Here is a 19,302-nt window from a genome sequence, read left to right as displayed (position 1 = left end):
GAAATGGGGCTGAAGCTCCAAATGTAGACTGAGCGCAAAACACAGTTCTGCCATCTACTAGCTGTGAGACTTGTGGACATAAATCTCCTCTGCATTCCCATGAGTAAAATGAGGAGAACAAACTCAGAATCAGTCATCTTTCCATCACTGCATCAAAATACCTGAAATAACCAACTTATAAACATGAAATTTTTATTAGATCTGATGGTTCAGGCATTTTCAGTCCATGGCAAGAACTCTGGCAGAACAAAGGCACCCACTTCGTAGCCTGGACTTGAAAGAGAAAGGGATAAGTGCAGCTGGAATCCCACTTCAGTGCCCTGGCTCTTACAGACTTCCCACTAGCCCCACTTCTTAGTTCCTACCACCTCCCAGTAGCACCAAGCGAGGGACTAACCCTGTAATACATGGGCCCCTGGAGAAAGGGTCCAAATCCAGACTCTCACATTCTGACCTTGGTCACCCAAGGCCCAAGCTCATTTTATAACACGAAATGCATTTAGAGTCAGTATTCCTTCTTAAGGGTTGTACTGTTATTCAAAAGTACAAGTTCAAAGTCTTCTCTGTGGGTCTAGACAAACTCAGGTACGGGACCTTGAAAGCACAAGTTATGTACTTTCTACTTACTGTACATCGAGTGAACGGTCTTATTCCAAAAGAGATGAGTAGGAATATGAAGACCTGAAGGCCAGTTGGGCAAACATTACACCTTCCCACCCCATGTTTGACACCCAGGAAACACCAGTTTCCAGTTCAGTGCTCCAGTATTGATACAGCATAACTTCCATAATGGATTTCCAAAGATGCAACTTCTATCTTCCTGGCTTTTTAGAAGTAAGATGACAAATTTAGAGGGTCTACCTGGCAAGGAACTGAGAGCAGCCTACAACCAAAGGCAGCAAGGATAGAGAGCCTCCTTGCCCCAGGCAACTGAACTCCCAGCAACAACCCCATGTATATAGGGTTGTTTTATGTGTGTATCACCTCCTCACTTGAGCTTTCAGATAAAGTCTGGTCATAACAGGGTATGAACACACTCATGCAAAGGACTCTGAGATTGGTAGGATCTGGATTCTGAATGACTGAAGATGAGACTGAGATAAGGAGTGAGTGTTGTTTAAGATGATCGGTTTATAGTAACTGATCATACACAGATAAGTAACAAACCTGCCTAGGTTCCCTGCATTTGTCCATCATGTTGATTGTTCTTCTGCCTTAAAGATGCAGAAGGTCTGCTTGTATTTCTTTCCCTTTACCTACTCATTCTACTCTACAGGATGCAGTATCTTCTCTGTTGGTATTTGCAGATACGTGTCATTTAGAAGACTCAGTTGTCAATTACAATGTGGCAAGTATCAAGAATGATTTCTTCTGGGCTGTGGTGGCGCATGCCTTTAATCCCAGTACTCAGGAGCAGAGGCAGTCAGATGGATCTCTGTGAGTTCAAGGCCAGCTTAGTCTACAGATTGAGTTCCAGGACAGCCAGAGCTGTTACACAGAGACACCCTGGAGAGAGAGACAGAGAGAGAAAGAGAGAAACAGAGAGAGAAAGAGAGAGACACACAGAGAGAGCACTCCTAGTCCCTGTGAGTATTAAGTACTTCCACAGCACTGCACCTTCATTAAGATGCTGAGGAAACCAAGACAAGACAAACTTAGAAGCTTTGCTTCACCAGTGATGAAGCCTAGGCTGGCCTTGGCCACTTCCCTTTATCCAACAAAGTATGCTCAGCTCCGCTCTTCTAAATTGTCTGTTTGAATAACTTTGCAAGTGAATTTAAAAATAGTTCTTGTTCTGTTAAAGCTCTTCAGATTCCTTGAGGTAGTTAATTTGTTGTGTGCATTGTATTTTTATTCAGTTCTAAACCATGCATATCACCATGGCAGCACTCCACACATCTCTTACAGATGTTTGTATTCTGGACAGAGAAGTGCATGGTCTCCAGGTTTGCAATGGTCTTCTGGCAGCATGTAGTCAGCACTCTTGTGCTGTTTTAGTCCATGGTAAAGATGGCAAAACCCAAACCAGTAAAGTTCTGATTGTGTTCTGAGCTCACTTGCTCCTGAACTGTACATTTCCCAAAAGAGATATTTCCCCCCCTGACAAATATTTTAGCTCACAGATAAACGATATTTTTGAGTCACTTTAAGAGAAGATTCAAAACTTTAAAGTTATGTTTCCATTAGTGCAAGAATAATATAGAAAGATGGGGTAAATACAGCTGATAAAACAAGCAAGCAGACAACAACAAAGCAGTTTTCAGCCTCCTCCCAAATCTGCTGAAACCCATTTTGCTTTTTAATGAGACTTTTCCAGGTGATTCTCAGGGACAGAAATGTTCTAAAAGCATTGTTCCCAACCCTCTTCATGGCAGAGATATAAGACACATATAAGGACATTGCTTCTCACCCAGAATGCACTGTTTTCCCAACCTACTTTGATGTCCTCTGGCAGAATATGATTGTAGTGAGTGGGTATAAGGTAGCTATTGACAGGTACTGAGAGCATCCATGTTGGTTGCACAGTGCACAGGCACTGCAGTCACACGCCTCTAACCAAGGCAAACCCATCCCCAGGCATTATTCTATTGCATTAACTACATTTCTTCCCTTTTGAGGACTCAATTATTTATTGATTTCAGCCTTAATATGTGGGGCCTGACAAAATCACTTCATTCCTAAAGTTTGAGGTCTTATACTTGTTCAACGGTATCACGATATAAATTTATAATTTAAATTTAAAAAAGAAAAATAAATGAATATGTTATGTACCATCTATTGAGCACTGACAATCAGTATTGGTTAGTTGTTTTAGATTAACTTTTTCTCTGATTATATTTAACACATACATTATTGTTGTTTGAATGAACAACTGATAATATGAATACTGTATCAATACCAATGTTAAGCCTTGTAAGATATGTATAGGTATACACTCACAGATGCAACTGTTGTTCATTTATATTGTTATAAAGTAATGCTTTCTTCCTGAAAAAAACATACAATGTATTATTTTTAAAATTTTTTATATTTTATTGTTTTTTATTTGAATTAGAAACAAGATTGTTTTACATGTCAATCCCAGTTCCCACTCCCTCCCCTCCTCCCCTACCACCCTCTCCCAACTAAAACCCCAGTATCACATATCCTTTCTGCTCCCCAGGGAGGGTGAGGCCTTCCATAGGGGTCATCAGAGTCTATCATATCCTTTAGGGTAGGACCTAGGCCCACCCCCGTGTGTCTTGGCTCAGGGAGTATCCCTGTATGTGGATTGGGCTCCCAAAGTCCACACCTATGTTATGGATAAGTACTGAACTACTACAGGAGGTCCTGTAGATTTCTGAGGTCTCCTCACTGAAACCCATGTTCCTGGGGTCTGGATCAGTCCCATGCTGGTTTCCCAGCTATCAGTCTTGGGACCAAGAGCTCCCCATTGTTCAGGTCAGCTGTTTCTGTGGGTTTCACCAGCCTGGTCTGGACGCCTTTGCCCATCACTTGTTCTTCTCTGCAACTGGATTCCAGTTCATTTCAGTGATTAGCTGTGGATCTCTGCTTCTACTTCCATCAGCTGCTAGATGAAGGCTACTCCTGTTAGAATGGCTAAAATCAAAAACACCAATGATAGTTTATGCTAGAGATGATGTGGAGAAAGGGGACACTCCTCCACTGCTAGTGGGAGTGCCAACTTGTATGGCCACTTTGGAAATCAGTATGGCAACTTCTCAGGAAAATGGGAATCAATCTACCACAACATCCAGCAATTCCACTCTTAGGCATACACCCAAAAGATGCACATTCGTACAACAAGGACATCTGTTCAACTATGTTCATAGCAGCACTATTTGTAATAGTCAGAACCTGGAAGCAACCTAGATGCCCCTCAACTGAAGAATGGATAGAGAAAATGTGGTACATTTACACAATGGAATACTACTCAGCAGAAAAAAAAAAAACAATGGAATCTTGAAATTTGCAGGAAAATAGATAGAACTAGAAGAAACCAATCTGAGTGAGGTAACCCAATCACAAAAAGACAAACATGGTATGCACTCACACATATGTGGATTTTAGACATAGAGTAAATGAATACCAGCCTACAATCCACACAGCCGGAGAAGCTAGTAAACAAGGAGGACCCTAAGAGAGACATACATGGAGAAGGGGAAAGGGACAAGATCTCCTGAGCAAATTGGGAGCAAGAGAGGAGGGGAGAGCTAGGAGAATGAGAAGGGGAGAAGAGGAGAGGTGAGGAGGACATGAGGGAGCAGAAAGGTTAAGTCAGTGGGAGAATAGAAGAAAAGAAGAAAAGAGATACCATAATAAAGGAGACATTTTAGGTTTACAGAGAAATCAGGCACTAGGGAAATGTCTGGAGATCTACAAAGATGACACCAACTAACAATCTAAGCAACAGAGGAGAGGCGACCTTAAATGCCCTCCACTGATAATGAGATTGATGACTGTCTTATATGCAATCCTATGTGCTATTTTAACATTTTTATCTTTGAGATTATAATTACAACACTTCTTCCTTTCCTTTCCTCTCTTTGAATCCTCCCATATACTCCTCCCAAGTCACCTTCAAATTCATGGCCTTTTTTTTTTTCACTAATTGTTATTGCATGTTTATATGCATATACTTATATATTCTTAAGTATGATTTGATCGGTTTGTATAATGTTACTTGCATGTTTTCAGGGATGATCAGTTGACACTGGACAACCAACTGGTATGTTCTTCCCACTACCAGCTTTCCTCAGTTGCCTATGGATCTTTGTGTAGGATTGAGACCCCAGACACACTGACATGTCCATTGGTGTCTTCCTTGTTCAGCTCATGTTTGGGAGGTCATGCTGATGAGACTTAAGTGTAGTTTATGACATTACTAGGAGAGGCAATGTCACAGCAAACTCCATGATCCTCAGGATCTTGCAGTCTTTTTTACCCCCTCTTCCACAAGGTTTCCTGAGCCTTCATTGTTGGAGCGTTTTGAGATGTTTCCACTGGGACGAGATTCCATGTCTCTGCATTTTGATTGGTTGTGGTTTTCTGTAGTGGTCTCTGTGTCCTGCAAAGTTTCTCAATGAAGGGCAAAGATTATACCTATCTGTATGTGTGACTAGATAGATAGACAGACAGACAGACAGACAGACAGATGATAGATATACAAAATATTAAATTTTGTTTTAGTAAGAAAAAGAAAGCACTACTTTATAACAATATAAATACATGAAGGAAATAAAGACAAACATTTATAGATTTTTGGTGGGTATTATGCTGCTTTGGTAAATCAGTGGTTGTGGATTCTCCTCCAATATCCATGGCTTCTTTAGCATGAGTATAGTTAGCTAGGTTTTCAGTACCAGGCATGGTCCCCCTCTTGCTGACTGGGTCCTAAGTCCAATTACAGAGCTGTTGGTTACTGCCACTACTGCACCCTCATTGATGTGATTTGTAGGCATCATAGCTGGACTCACTCCTTTGGAAGACTGCATGGTAATTTCTGGCACCATGAAAGCTAGTCCTCAGGGACTGGGTGTTGAGGAGCTCAGCAGCCTCTGTGTCTTGTATGTGAAGTGTATGGGGTCTTCAGAAATACAGACTTCTATCTCTGGGGTGTCAACCAAGGGCAACAGCAATGAGCTGTATGTTTTGAGAGTCTCTTGGAAAGCCCTGGCCAACAACTCAAAAGAGGGCTTCTCATGTCTGTTATTAGGGTTTTGTCACATGGTCTTTGGTTCTCCTAGGGAGTGCCATCAGCCCAAGTGAAAATAGTTCATTAAAACTATATATGTATATTATATACATAATTATATGTATTTTAGATTATTGTTTAGATAAGTAATAATAGTATGATTCCTTGAGGCTTTTAAGAATCTTTATTGTGATTTTACCTTCCTCTCTCCTTCTGTATTTACTTTTCTCTCCCTTCCCAAAGAGCCCCTTTCTCCATTCCCTCTTTTGATTATATGTATCCTGCTGTTTCCACTTATCCTTCTCCCACCTTCTTCTGCATTTCCCTCCCTCTGTCTTCCCATTTTCCCTATTTACTATATTCTTGTCATATTTTCCCCTACCCCAGCTCCTCCCAACTCTCCAGCCACCCAACTCCACACTGTCTCCTCTCTTTTTGAAAAACAACAAGTAGGCAATAAAACAAACCAAAAGAAGCAATACAAAACAAGAATCTCTCTCTCTCTCTCTCTCTCTCTCTCTCTCTCTCTCTCTCTCTCTGTCACACACACACACAGATAGAGAGAGAGAACTCACAGAAACAAAATCTGAAACCATAATATACAAGCAAAAAACCAATGAGACAGAGAATGCCAAAATAAAGAATTATACAAAAAGTACTGCTTTCTTTAGTGTGTGTGTGTGTGTGTGTGTGTGTGTGTGTGTGTGTGTGTAACTATTTATTTGAAGTGGGGAAGTACTCATGCTGTGTCTTGAATATAGAGGTAGAGAACAACTTGTAGGAATTGTTTCTCTTCCACTACATGGGTGGGTCCTGCCATTGAACTCATGTCATCGTGGCTGCAAGATAGTGAATTTACCAACTTACCAGCTGAGCCACCTTGCCATCCTCTAACACTTTCTTGGTGCACATTTAGTCATTTTAATGAATGTCCAACTTCCTATTTTAGCATTCTCAAATTTTCATATTTAAGAAGCTAATCATAAACTTCATTCCTTGATGTGATATCTTCTTCTTTTGATGAACTGGTGGTTAGCATGTTAGAGCATCCAAAGGGAACCTAGGATGCAAATCCAAAGTTGCAGGTTTTTATTAACCTTTTCTTTGTAACTAAGAAATGTATAATCTTTGGGTGAAATTTTTTTTAAATTTTTTTATTAGTTCAAATTAGGAACAAGCTTGCATCACATGTCAATCCCTTCTCCCTCTCCCCCTCCCCCTCCCAATTACCCCCCCCACCTACCCCCACACCCGACCCACCTTCCACTCCCCTGGCAGGGTGGGGCCCTCACTGGGGGCTCCCCAAAGTCCACCACATCATCCTGGGCCATGCCTAGGCCCTCCCTCATGTTTCCAGGCTGAGAGTTCATCCCTTCACCTGGAGTGGGCTCTCAAAGTCCCTTCTTACAACAGGGAAAAATACTAATCAACTACCAGGGGCCCTCTAGAGTGCAGAGGCCTCCTAATTGACATCCATGTTCATGGGTCTGGATCAGTCTTGTACTGGCCTCCCAGACAGCAGTCTGGGGTTGATGTGCTCCCCCTTGTACAGGCCAGCTGTTTCTGTGGGTTTCACCAGCCTGGTCCCAACCCCTTTGATCTTTATTCCTCCCTCTCTGCAACTGGGTTCCAGAGTTCAGTTCAGTGTACATCTGTGGGTGTCTGCCTCTGCTTCCATCAGCCACTAGATGAGGGCTCTAGGACGGCATAAAAAGTAGTCATCAGTCTCATTATAGGGGAAGGGCATTTAGGTTATCCTCTCCACCTTTGCCTAGATTGTCAGTTCCTGTCATCCTTGTAGGTCTCTGGAAATCTCCCTAGTGCAGATCTCTCCTCGGACCTATAATGGCTCCCTCTAATATGGTATCTCTCGTCCTGCTCTCCTCTATTCTTCCTCCAACTCAACATTTCTGCTACTCCATTTCCTCCTCTCCTCTCCTCATCTCCTCCTCTCATTCTGGAAGCTCTCTCCCCTACCCTCATGCTCCCAATTAGCTCAGGAGTTCCTGCCCCTTGCTATTCCTGGGCTCCACGCATTTTTTCCTTTAGAATCCTTCTTGTTTCCTAGTTTTTTGGTGAAGAGGATTGTAGGCTGGTAATCCTTTGCTTTATGTCTAAAATTCATATATGAATGAGTACATACCATGTTTGTCTTTTTGTGACTGGGTTACCTCACTCAGGATGGTTTCTTCTAGTTCCATCTATTTGCCTACAAATTTCAAGATTCCATTACTTTTTTCTGCTGAGTAGTACTCCATTGTATAAATGTACCACATTTTCTCTATCCATTCTTCAGTTGAGGGGCATCTAGGTTGCTTCCAGATTCTGGCTATTACAAATAATGCTGCTATAAACATGGTTTGAACATATGTCCTCGTTGTATGAATGTGTATTATTTGGGTATATGCCCAAGAGAGGAATTGCTGGATGTTGTGGTAGACTGATTCCCATTTTTCTGAGCAACCACCATACTGATTTCCAAAGTAGTCTTACAAGTTTGCACTCCCTCCAGCAATGGAGGAGTGTTCCTTTTTCTCCACATCCTCTCCAGCATAGATTGTCATTGGTATTTTTGATTTTAGGCATTCTGACAGGTGTGAGGTGATATCTCAGAGTTGTTTTGAGTTGCATTTCTCTGATGGCCAAGGATTTTGAGTACTTTCTTAAGTGTCTTTCAGCCATTACAGATTCCTCTGTTGAGAAATCTCTATTAAGTTCTGCACCCCACTTTTTAATTTCATTGTTTGGTGTTTTAGAGACTAGCTTCTTGAGGTCTTTGTATATTTTGGAGATCATCCCTCTATCAGATCTGGGGTTGGTGAATATCTTTTCCCAGTCTATGGGCTGTCGTTTTTGTCTTGCTGACTGTGTCCTTTGCCTTACAGAAGCTTCTCAGTTTCAGGAGGTCCCATTTATTAATTGCAGATCTCAATGTCTGTGCTACTGGTGTAATGTTCAGGAAGTGGTCTCCTGTGCCAATTTGTTCAAGGGTATCTCCCACTTTCTCTTCTAGAAGATTCAGTGTGGCTGTATTTATGTTGCGATCTTTGATCCATTTGCACTAAAATTTTGTGCATGGTGACAGATACGAATCTATCTGCAATCTTCTTCATGTCTGAATCCAGTTGTCCAAGCACCATTTATTGAAGATGCTTTCTTTATTCCATTGTAAAGATTTGGCATCTTTGTCAAAAATAAGGTGTTCAAAGATGTGTGGGTTAATATCAGGGTTTTCAATTCCATTCCATTGGTCTGTCTATTTTTGTGCCAATACCAAGCTGTTTTCAGAACTGTGGTTCTTTAATAGAGCTTGAAGTCAGGGATGGTGATGCCTTCAGAAGATCCTTTATTGTACAGGGTTGTTTTGGCTATCCTGGGTTTTTTGTCTTTCCATATAAAGTTGAGAATTGTTCTTTCAATGTCTGTGAGGAACTGTGTTGGGATTGTGATGCCGATTGCATTGAATCTGTAGATTACTTTGGGCAAGATTGCCATTTTTACTATGTTGATTCTACCTATCCAAAGCATGGGGGATCTTTACATTTTCTGGTATCTTCTTTAATTTCTTTATTTAAAGACTCAAAGTTCTTAATGTACAGGTCTTTCACTTTTTTGGTTAATGTTACTCCAGGATATTTTATGTTGCTTGTGGATATGGTGAAGGGTGATGTTTCTCTGATTTCTTTCTCATTCTGTTTATTATCTGTATATAGTAGGGCTACTGATTTTTTTTTTTTAGTTAATTTTGTATCCTGCTACTTTCCTGAAGATGTTTGTCAGCTGTAGGAGTTCCCTGGTAGAATTTTTCGGGTCACTTATGTAGACTATCATATCATCTGCAAATAGTGAAAATTTGACTTCTTCCTTTCCAATTTGTATCCCTTTGATATTCTTTTCTTGTCTTATTGCTCTAGCTAGGACTTCAAGTACAATATTGAAGAGACAGGGACAGAGTGGACAGCCTTGTCTTGTTCCTGATTTTAGAGGAATCACTTTGAGTTTCTCTCCATTTAGTTTGATGTTGGTTGTTGATTTGGTGTATATTGCTTTAACCATGTTTAGATATGTTTCTGTTATGCCTGTTCTCTCTAAGATCTTTATCATGAAGGGATGCTGGATTTTGTCAAAGGCTTTTTCAGCATCTAGTGAGATGATCATATGGTTTTTCTTTTTCAGTTTGTTTATATGGTGGATTACATTGATGGATTTTTGTATGTTGAACCATCCTTGCATTTCCTGGGATGAAGCCTACTTGATCATAGTTGATGATTTTTCTGATGTGTTTTTGGATTCGATTTGCCAATATTTTGTTGAATATTTTCGCATCAATGTTCATGAAGGATATTGGTCTGTAGTTCTCTTTTTTAGTTGTATCTTTGTGGGGCTTGGGTATCAAAGTGATTGTAGCCTCAGAAAAAGAGTTTGTCAATATCCCTTCTGCTTCTATTGTGTGGAACAATTTGAGGAGTACTGGTATTAGCTCTTGTTTGAATTTCTGGTAGAATTCTGCAGTGAAGCTGTCTAGCCATGGGCTTTTTTTGGTTGGGAGCCTTTAGATGACTGCTTCTATTTTATTGGGGGTTATAGGTCGATTTAAACTGCTTATTTGTTCTTGGTTTAATTTTGGTAAGTGATATCTATCCAGAACATTGTCCATTTCCTTTAGATTTTCGAATTTTGTGGAGTACAGGTTTTCAAAGTATGACCTGATGATTCTCTGGATTTCCTCAGTGTCCATTATTATAACCCCCTTTTCTGGTTTTGTTAATTAGCATGCTCTCTCTCTCTCTCTCTCTCTCTCTCTGTCTCTCTCTCTCTCTCTCTCTGCCTTTTGGTTAGTTTGGATGGAGGTTGTCTATCTTGTTGATCTTCTCAAAGAACCAACTCTTTGTTTCATTGATTCTTTGTAACGTTTTTCCTAGTTTCTACTTTATTGATTTCAGCTCTCAGTTTGATTATTTCCTGGTGTCTTCTCCTCCGTGGTGAGTTTGCTTCTTTTTGCTCTAAAGCTTTCAGTTGTTCTGTCAATTCTCTAGTGTGACTTTTCTCCAGTTTCTTCATGTGGGCACTTAGTGCTATGAACTTGCCTCTTAGCACTCCTTTCAGAGTGTCCCATTAAGTTTGGGTATGTGTCTACATTCTTATTAAATTCTAGGAAGTCTTTAATTTCTTTTCTTATTTCTTCTTCAACCCAGTAATGGTGCAATTGAGTGTTATTCAATTTCCACGAGTTTGTAGGTTTTCTGAAATTTGCATTACTGTTGAATTCTAGCTTTAAAGCATGGTGATCTGATAAGATACAGGGGGTTATTTCAATTCTTTTGTATCTGTGGAGTTTTGCTTCGTTGATAAATATGTGGTCAATTTTTGAGAAGGTGCCATGTGGTGCTGAGAAGAAGGTATATTCTTTTGTGTTTGGATGGAATGTTCTATAGATATCTGTTGAACCTAGTTGGGTCATAAGTTTTGTTAGATCCTTTGTTTCTTTGTTAACTTTCTGCCTGGTGGTCCTGTCTAGTAGTGAAAGCAGGGTGTTGAAGTCTCCTACTATAAGTGTGTGTGGTTTTATGTGTGGTTTGAGCTTTAGTAATGTTTCTTTTACAAATGTGGGCGTCTTCATATTTGGGGCATAGATGTTCAGGATTGAGACTTCATCTTGATGGACTTTTCCTGTGATGAGTATGAAATGCCCTTCTTCATCTCTTTTGATTGATTTTAGTTTAAAGTCTAATTTGTTAGATATTAGGATTGCTACACCAGCTTGTTTCTTGAGCCCATTTGATTGGAAAATCTTTTCCCATCCTTTTACTCTGAGGTATTGCCTGTCTTTGAAGTTGAGGTGTGTTTCTTGTAAACAGCAGAAGGATGGATTCTGTCTTCGTATCCATTCTGTTAGCCTATATCTTTTTATGAGTAAGTTAAGACCATTGACGTTTAGGGATATTAATGTCCATTGTTCGTTGGCTCTTGTTTGTTTTGGATTTATTGTTGGTGGTGTCATTGTGTGTGGATTTCACCCTCCTGTTTCTTTTTCTGTTTGGTAAAGTGGATTATCTATTACCCATGTTTTTGTGAGTGTAGTTATCTTCATTGGGTTGGGGTTTTCCCTCTAGGACTTTCTGTAGTGCTGGATTTGTGGATATGTATTGTTTAAATTTCATTTTGTCATGGAATATCTTGTTTTCTCCATCTATATTAATTGAAAACTTTGCTGGATACAGTAGTCTGGGTTTGCATCAATGTTCCCTTAGTGTTTGTAGGATATCTATCCAGGACCTTCTGGCTTTCAAAGTTTCCATTGAGAAATCAAGTGTGATTCTGATAGGTCTGCCTTTATATGTTACTTGAACATTTTCCTTTGCTGCTCTTCATATTTTCTCTTTATTCTGTAGGTTTGGTGTTTTGATTATTATGTGTTGAGGGGACTTCTTTTTGTGGTCCAGTCTGTTTGGTGTTCTGTAATTTTCTTGTACTTTTGTAGGCATATCCTTCTCTAGGTTGGGGAAGTTTTCTTCTATGATTTTGTTGAATATGTTTTCTGTACCTTTGAGCTGTATTTCTTCACCTTCTTCTATACCTATTATTCTTAGTTCGGCCTTTTCACAGAGTCCCATATTTCCTGGATATTTTGTGTTAGGGATTTGTTGGACTTGAGATTTTCTTTGGTCGATGACTAGAGAGTCTTCAGCAACTGAGAATCTCTCTTCCATCTCTTGAATTCTATTGGTTATACTGGCATCTTTAGATCCCAATTATTTATCCAGCCTTTCTCTTTCCAGAATGCCCTCATTCTGTGTTTTCTTTATTGTGTCTATTTCAGCTTTCATGCCTTGAACTATTTCAAGTGCTTCCTTCACTTGTTTGGTTGTTTTTTTTCTTGGCTTTCTTTACATTCTTTAAGAGGTTTGTTTATTTCTTGAATTTTTTGGTTTGTCTTTCCCTCCATTTCATGCAATTTTTTGCTTGTTTTTTTTTCTTCTATTTCTTTAAGGGATTTTCTTGTTTCCTCTTTAAAGGTCTCTATTATCTTTCTAAGGTAATTTTTGAGGTCCATCTTTTCTTCATCCTTTGTGTTGGGCTTTTCAGATCTTGTTGGTGTGGAGTCCCTAGATTTTGGTGGTGTCATATTGGTTTTTCTGTTGTTGAGTGTGTTCTTACTCTGTCTTCTTCCCACCCCTTCTTCCAGTGAGTGCAGGTGGGGGTCTTTCCTTCTCTGCAGTGGCAAGTGGAGGGCTCAGCCTCTGGCGGCAGCCAGATGGCAAATGGCGGTGGTTGGACAAGGCTGGGGTGTGTCTGGACTCAGGGTGGGCCTTCCCAGTCTGGGCAGGTCCACTCTTGCCCGAGTGGGCTCAGGCAGAAGCAAGCAGGGGTTGATGGGGGAGGTTTGGGGGGCAGAGCATCGCCCAGACTTACCTGAGGCTCGGGCGCCCGCCGCAGGACCAGGTGAAATTCTGAAGAGGAATAAATAATAAAATATATTCTCTGTGCACCATTTATGCTTGTTCTCTTTTTTGCCTTGTTTTCTGGAATAAAATAAGGGTGCTATATTTAGTGTAATAGTCAAATATACTTTCATTTCTGTACATGGATATGGATCTGTAGATACATACAGACATGTGAATTCTAAGCATGTCTAAAACCACATCAGGTACTTCATGCATGTTGTTTACTGGCTATTTTTTTCACTAAATGTATCTCCAGAAAGCTTTTCTGTACTCACCCATATTGTGAGAACATGATTGGGAAGGATGAGGTGACCATCTTTCATAAAGTATGCATCACAATTAATTTTTGATCAAAACATTTCTTTTGAACCTGGAATCTGAGGCTGTGAATTCTCAAGACAGTCACTTGTGTGCAATACAAACAAGACAGTGATGTGTTTGTGTGTTTGTTCTGTTTGTTAGGTTGGACTGTTTCCATGAAGAACCTTTCCCTGGGGGGAAATTGGGAAACTGAGCCCAGGAAGGAGGCCTGTCCTTCCCAGCACTCATCCCAGTACTGACTCCCCCCACTTTGCAGTGCTCTTTCCCAGCTGAGGGTCCACAGCTGCCTCCACCTCTTGGCACTCTGGTCCTTGAATGGCCTGAGAGAGGAAAAGCCGATGAGGTTGGGAAGTCCTGGACAGAAGGTTCCCATGCTCACTGATGTACAAACAGTTCAGTGGAATTGGATATGACCAAGGAGTTTGAAGATGTTTATCTTGTAAAAAGCTTCTGGTCTCAGGGTTAGACTGTGCTTCTTAATTGGACACACCCTACCAAACTGCAAGTATAGTCACTACTAAGGCTTTGCCATCCTGTCATATTTATCTTTAGTTTTTAGTTTCTTTTTGTATTTTCAGGGATATTTGGGATTTTTAAAGGAATTACCAGGTGCATTATATACTGACACAGAGTGACCTCCAAGTATTTTATAATTTTGAAGTTATCTCTATATTTTATATTTTAGACAATTTATTCCTTCTTGTAATTTTGGAGTAATAGGAGCCAAGAACAAAGTAAGAAGCTGTAACCCATGGCTGTGTGGGTGTGTGATCATATTAATGGTCCTGTCACATGCATGGTCTTTGTGCAAATGTAAAGCTGCATCAAGTACCTTGTGTTTCTATTTTTTGGAGTTTGAATGAAACTTTAAATAATTAATTTACAACTATGACCATTATTATGCCTTCTATTAACAAGTAATGTTGTTATAAGCCAAACTGTCCTCTCAACTCCTGCTAATAGAAACCCCAAAGCACGTAACACTTCATTCACTCACAAAAGTAGTTTAATTCACAACTTATTTCTCTGAACTGAAGCAACTGACATTTGTTGTGTTAATTAGGAAAGCAGGGCTGCTGTTTAACACTAGTGCTCAAGTCTCCAAAGCACTGGGCTAAAACCCAGTAATGAGCATCACACAGCTACCTCTCAGAGTTCCTCTGGGATGGCTGTCAGGCCATGCTGGCTTCTGACCAATGTATCTCTAAGATTTTGTCTGCTGAGCCAACATGGATCATGTTTCTGCTTCTAAAGTTATGATTTTCCTTTAAAAATACATATTCTATTCAAAATCATTCTTCTGTTTTGTGCACATTTGAGAGGGCTAATAAATATTATTTTTCTTTCTGGTTCTCTTTTTCCCACTATTAGCTGTTTTGAGTATCAAAGGAGGATTGTAACCCAACAGACTTCAATCAGCATACTTTAAAGCCATAACTTATTGCATGCTGTCATCTCAGAATGTAGGAGGTATGAGGCAGAAGGAGCTCAAGTTCAGGCCATCCTGAGATAGGACACAAGTTCAAGGCCACCCAGAGCTATATAGGGAGACCCTATATAGCTATATAGGGCTGAGGATACCTAAGTGGTAGAAGTCTTGCATGCTCAAGGTCCTGGGTTCAATCCCTGGCACTACACATAAAAAATGTCATAACTTAAGGAATGGAATAATTACCTGTGTAGACTTACTGGAACATGAGGGAAAGACTATTTTTAAAAGAATGAAAAATTTAAAATTAGTGCCCAAAGTGTCCACTCCCACCAGTAAGATCAGCTGGCATGTGTTCTTCAGTACTTGGATTACTCAGTAGATGGAGTTGAACATTTTCATCATTCTTCATATTTGATGTATCTTTATGGCTCTAATTATTCTCTAGTGTTAGGGAAAGAGTGGAGACAGTTTTCCCGTGTAGTGGTAATTTGGAATTCTGCCTTCAGCATGTCTTCCAATAAAGGAACTTTCTGTGGGTTGAGATTCTAAAAGTGATAATTTTGATAACATGAAGCAAATTAGGTATTGCCATCATTGACATGTAATCTCTTCTCCCTTAAAACAAAGATGGTGAGGTGCACTTGGACCCAAAACATGGGTGATGAAAGATGAATATGAGCATAGAGATCAATACATGGCATATCTGGGTCCATTTTCTGTTCTTATAACAGAACACCATAGGCTGGCCAATTATTTAACAAGAGAAGTTTATTCTGCTAATGGATTTGCATGATGGGAAACACAAGCATCCAGTGAGAGCAGAACCAGCATCCAATGAGGACAAATGGCATGAGAATAACACAAAACTCTCATATGGGATGTCCTTCTGTACAGTGCAAATATGTTTTGCTTTTATTGGTTAATGAATAAAGCCATTTTGACATCAGTTATGGAGAGCTACACTTCATCCTCTTTATCACAGTTTTTAAGAGTTCTCGATAGCTTTCTGTCTAGGCGTTTACTTTTGGAGGGGGTAGGGTTTGTTGCGGAGGCCTTCCATGTTCCTGTTTCTAAGCTGTGAGTCTTCAGTCATCAATATCCTTGCAAAAGTAGCTTCCTTGCCCTTTACAGTCAGCAGGAACATGGATCATGGACTGATCTTTAATACATTATGTCACAGCAAGGAAGAAACGTTAAACAACTGAGTTGCAGAAATAATTACTTTAAAATAGAGCTGTTGAGTGAATGAAGGAAGCCTAGCATTAAACAAGAGTAAATAATGTACAAATAAGATGGAACTCTGATGTTGTGTGGGAGGAGTGGGAAGTGTCATAGATGCCAAGCCTGAGCTGAGTCATGAAGGATGTGACAGGGAAGTGCCTAGGTTGAAGTCTCATAATTTACTCCATCATTTCCTTTTATCTGATTCATTTCAAACACAACCATCCTTCTCTCAGTCAACCAGGCTTAAACTCTGTACATGTCTTTAATATTTATTTTCCTTTGCCTCAAGGAATAATCAGATGTTTTCTTGAGTCAGATATTCTTTTCTTTGTTCTAGCAAATGACTGAATTCTTGGTCTCTCAACATTGATTACATTAAGTGGTACTTTTTCCCTTTATAGCTTTGTTTGCTTTATTTCATTCAAAGTACCATGACTGAGACATTTCTGGCATGCCAGCATTCATTCTCAGTGTCCCAGAAGCAGACAAGATGAACATGACTGTCACAGAGCCTGTTCCTGATAGAGGAGAGAGGTGATGAACAAGTAGAGATCTTGAGTAATCCAACAGAAAGTCCTCTTCCTCAGAAAGGAAGGAGTATTCTGGTCAAAGCCAAAGGGGATGGACAGAAATAACCCATGGACAGGTGAGGCATGGGATAGTGCAAGGAACATCCATAGAAAGAAGCCACACATGCAAGGGTCTGCAGGCTTGGGTGGGAACAAGATAACAGCACAGCAGCGATGAGTGGGATTCTGTGGTGCTGAGCCTTGCCAACCATTTGAAAGACTTTGAATTTTCTTCTAAGAGTCTGAGAGCCACTCAAGTCCTAAGCTGGATAGTGATGTGAGCAGAAACATTCCTACAGTTGTTTGGGGCCTGCAATGAACACCATGGACTAAAACAAAGAGAAGTAATCTGTCTACAAGATGAATCACCCCAGCTTATTCTCCCTCCCAACCAATCTTGCCTTCGGTTTCTTCCTGCTCTGTAGTCCAACCAATCCTTTGACCGTCTGTTGCTAGATGAGTTCTCTAACAAATATTCAAATCTCAGCCGGAAGAATCTTAATAGGGTGCCCATGGAATAATTCTGAACCTGTCACCCTGTTATTCAAAGCTTCCAGCGCTCTGGCCCCTGTTTCAGAGCTGTGTCATCCATGCTTCTCTTTGTTTATTCTTCCTCACTGTGGCCACACGAGATAGACTTTTCCACAACACCTCAGTCTCATCACCCCCAGCTGTGCTTTGACCTGCACACAGACACCTGCTCCTCCTTAGGTCCTTGCTCAGATGCCCACCCTCCCAGCTGAAATAAATTCAAGTCCCCTGAAATTATTTGCCCTTCCTCCAAATCCTCCTCGTGCTTTAGTTCAAAGGTTAATGACCTCAGTCCCTTCCCACTAAGAGAGTATCTAGAGAGGCTGGTGGGCAGAGCTCTTATAAGCATGAACTCTGCACAAAATGCCTGCATTCAGACCCTGTCACCAACATCTCCAAGTCTGAGACCCTGGGCACTTGACTTCGGCTCTCCGTGCCCCACTTCTCTGTTATAAAGTTGCATAGGTACAAAGTGTTGTGAGAATGAAAAAGGCCTAAGTGTGTGAAACATACCCAACTCCTATGTAGTATTTCATATGAACATGCCATTATTTTTGTCATATGCTTAACATCTGCTCTGTGCATTTATAACATCTTTGAAGACCAATTACACATCTAATTTGCATTTAGGGTTTCTAAATTCCTTTCTGAGTTAATAAATGTTGAATATGTCAATTAAAATAACAATTATTGGTAAGTACTAGTGGTTTTCAAATAGTTTATTTTTAAAATAACATTTTCTTTAAAAAAAAACCTCTAAATAGGTTGTTAAGGAAACATTGTAATTTTTTTTTCTATTTGTAAAGTACATGAACATAGAGACCCACAGCTTTCTATAATTCTACTTTTGGTTTAGAGATTAAAAGATGTAAGATGTGGAGAAGCTATACAGCCAAACATGAAGACAGAAACTCAAAAGAACTATGGCTGGAAGGGCAGAAAAATCATCCATGGAAACAATGGGGTGTAACTATAAGACTATGAAAACTGTGACTTCTACAACAAGGAATAAACAAAGCAACTCTCCTACTAAAATTAGCCAATATTTACTGGATGTTCTTTGCACTAGGTGCTATTTAACTACTTACCCCTCTGTCTATTTCTTTCTCTGACAGAACTTACTGTACAGTGGGAAGCTATCTTATAACTCAGAACTGTGTACCCCAGGAATCCATGTTGCCAGAATAATTTCAAAATCCATTTCTAATGCTAATAGTCAAGATTTAAGTGTTGTCATTTTCTACTCTGGTGTCTCCAGTCTCCTATTTGCTATTTCCTTTTGCTGTGAGAAGAAACAAGGTGGTCCCCAAATCCCTTAGTCTTGCATCAACAGCTCTCCCCTGCCCCAAGTTCTCTCTTCCTCATTTAGCATCAAATCCTTACTTAACAATGGCACTTGCTTTTTGGAACTGATAATTACTACTGCTTTCATATGCAGAGACAATATTTCTAAAATTAATGAGATAAATTCATTGTACAAATTTACAAATGGTTTTTGTGTTTATATCTTTTTCTTATAAATCTTAAAGGCAAAGATTTATGTGTATATTCTCTCTCTCTCCACACACACACACACAAAGTTGGAAAATTAATAATTTGATAATACATTTTTTGTAAGTGAAAGAATAGAGCTGAAAGTTATCACATGGCTTCCAGAACACACAATGTGGCAATTTCTTGGGTATGTGCCTACTTTTAGCCTGAAAAAGGTCTCCCTAAGACTTTTGTCTTGCTCATTTCCAATCCCCTAAAATAGTTGAGAAGCATGAATAAGTTGTAATTAATGTCATTCTAGAGACACTGAGGAAAGGGATTGTATTTGTGCAGTGGTGGAGAGAAATGTTAGCTGACCACAGTAGACATGCTTCTAGTTTAAAAAGCCAAAGGTAACACTCAGGCTTTTGGCCACCACCAGAGTTCCTGTGATGATCGCCTTGACTTTAGCAAAGTTAATACCTGTTGACACAGGTAATTGTAAGTCCCTCCTTGCAACATCATTCATTCATCCTTTAGCACTACCCAAGGCTCCCTGGCAGAGTCAGACCTATTTTTCCATGAGTACTTACGAAATTTACATAGGAGTGT

The 19,302-nt window shown here is 40.0% G+C and overlaps 1 protein-coding gene across 1 annotated transcript in view; it reads left to right on the top strand.

Moving 5' to 3' along the window:
* Nucleotides 1-19,302, top strand: part of Gpr158 (G protein-coupled receptor 158) — a 182,771-nt gene that overhangs the window by 102,106 nt on the left and 61,363 nt on the right. The gene's annotated exons all lie outside the window — the stretch shown is intronic.

This window comes from Cricetulus griseus, chromosome 3, assembly GCF_003668045.3.
Source record: "Cricetulus griseus strain 17A/GY chromosome 3, alternate assembly CriGri-PICRH-1.0, whole genome shotgun sequence".
Classification (NCBI taxonomy): Eukaryota; Metazoa; Chordata; class Mammalia; order Rodentia; family Cricetidae; genus Cricetulus; species Cricetulus griseus.
This window is presented reverse-complemented; position numbering and strand designations above follow the sequence as displayed.